The 1990-nt window shown below is 34.3% G+C and overlaps 1 pseudogene; it reads left to right on the forward strand.

Annotated features, from left to right (window-relative positions):
- The first annotated feature begins 282 nt into the window (after positions 1-282).
- Positions 283-1213, forward strand: LOC148278303 (uncharacterized; annotated as a pseudogene).
- Positions 1214-1990: the final 777 nt, after the last annotated feature.

Consider the following 1990-nt stretch of genomic DNA (forward strand, 5'->3'; position numbering starts at 1 on the left):
ACTATAAAGTATTTGAAAAAAAAATAGCGGAAAGGTTATTTCCTCACTTCTGCATATTTCTCAATTTTACACTTTTTCAAACGCAAAAACGATGTTTTACAAATTGAAATAGCTTTTATAATTTATATAAGCCCGTGATTTATAAGCGTATATTTTTTCCAGATACTCTGCTCCAGGTTTACCAATAAAGCCTACCGTGGACACAATGAAAATAGCTTCAAGTGCAGTACATTAAATTCAAATGACGTTCTCCAGTTTCATCGAGATTTTGACAGTTATTTGTCTAAAGCGGAACAGGATAATTTCATGCTAAAATACTGCTTAACTGCTAATATACAAAGAAAAAGACCTACCGAGGGAACCAGAAATTCTAAAGAATGTACTACAAAATATTATGCTTGCAAAACGGTGGGCAGGAAATTGGTCCCAATTTGTTTCAAAAGCTTTCTAGGCATATTGAGAATGAAAAAATGAAGGGTACACGGCGTACTGAAAAAAGCTACAGAACTGGTGGAATGGCCAAAGAAAAACGTGGTGGGGATAGAAAAACGCTATCTTTTGCGGCGCAAAAAGAAGCAATAGAAAAGTTTTCACAATTATTTAAACCTATGAAGACACATTATTGTCGTGGCAAAGATCGTAAACGTGTATATTTATCACCAGATCTGTCAATTAAAAAAATGTTCAATATGTATATGGACCGGGCACTACCGGGTTATTCTGTCACGTTACCTAATGTCAGGAAAGTGTTTAACATTTTCTTCAACATAGGTTTTGGATCAGTTCGTCAAGACGTATGCTGTTTGTGCTTGATGTTGATAGAAAATATAAAACTGGAGAAAAGTTAATCAAAGAACAAGAACTCATGGTGAAGAAGAGAATCCACAGTTTAAGAGCTAGGGCATTTATTAATTATCCCAAAGAAGAAAAAGAAGGACTGGTGACAATTTTTTTTGACTGCCAAAAAAATTTGCCGATGCCCAAAGTACCAGATCAATCCACATACTATTCGAGGCAATTGTACCTGTATAATTTCTCTGTGCTTGTTGGGTCATCGCATAGTAAACTTGAGACAGGTAACGTATTTGCGTACGTATGGACTGAGGATATGGTAGCAAAATCTTGAAATGAAATTTGCAGTGCTCTTTTCCATACCCAATCCTCATTACCAATAATTGACAATGCAAAATGTATTCGCCCTTTGGCCGATGGGGTGAAATACAGTCTTTTGTCTACAAACATTTGGAAAAACTCAAATATTGTAATAAAACCAACTGGTCCAAGAAGAAGTTTGAAAATTGAAAAATTGTTTTCAGGCGTTGCCTAGTATGTGAAATAATTCATTCAGATGAATCTCTTCACAACTATAAAGGTTTCAGCTCTTTGACTTCACTTAAATCAACAAATGGAAGAATTGAAGAAATATGGATGTTCAAACATAGGCAAAATGGTGAATGTTACACAGTGTGCAAAGTGGCCACTTAAACCAGCCAATGACAGGTCACAAGCCCTGTAAATGCGTAGACTCCCATATTCTCTTATTTAAGGTATTCTCCATCCCTTTTGTAATTTATAAATCTTAATGATTCCCGAGGGGGTGAAATCCAGTCTTTTGTCTACAAACGTTTGGACAAATTCAAATATTGTTGTATGAAAGAGAAAGAAATTGGAAGTTTATGCCCTGTCCAAAAGAAAGCCATTTTAATTCTTTTCGAGAGAAAAACAAAATGATGTTTATCGAATAAAGAGTTCAGTACAACTTTTTACCGATTTCCTCATTCCCATAAATAATACATTTTTAATAAGAACATATCAATACAGTCTACCCGATAGTTTTAATTTCCCCTTTGTTGAGTAAGTTTTTTGTCATATTGCCTTTTAGAAACGGAAGAAATCATTAGAGTTTTACATTTAGATAAATGACTTTTTGTGTCATAAAAACATTTTTTCTCAAAGTGCATTGTGCAAATTATGCTTTGCTTTGTGGGTT

This window comes from Micrasema longulum, unplaced genomic scaffold (genome assembly GCF_059751315.1).
Source record: "Micrasema longulum isolate JH-2025_06_02 unplaced genomic scaffold, ASM5975131v1 h1tg000897l, whole genome shotgun sequence".
In the NCBI taxonomy this organism is placed as follows: domain Eukaryota; kingdom Metazoa; phylum Arthropoda; class Insecta; order Trichoptera; family Brachycentridae; genus Micrasema; species Micrasema longulum.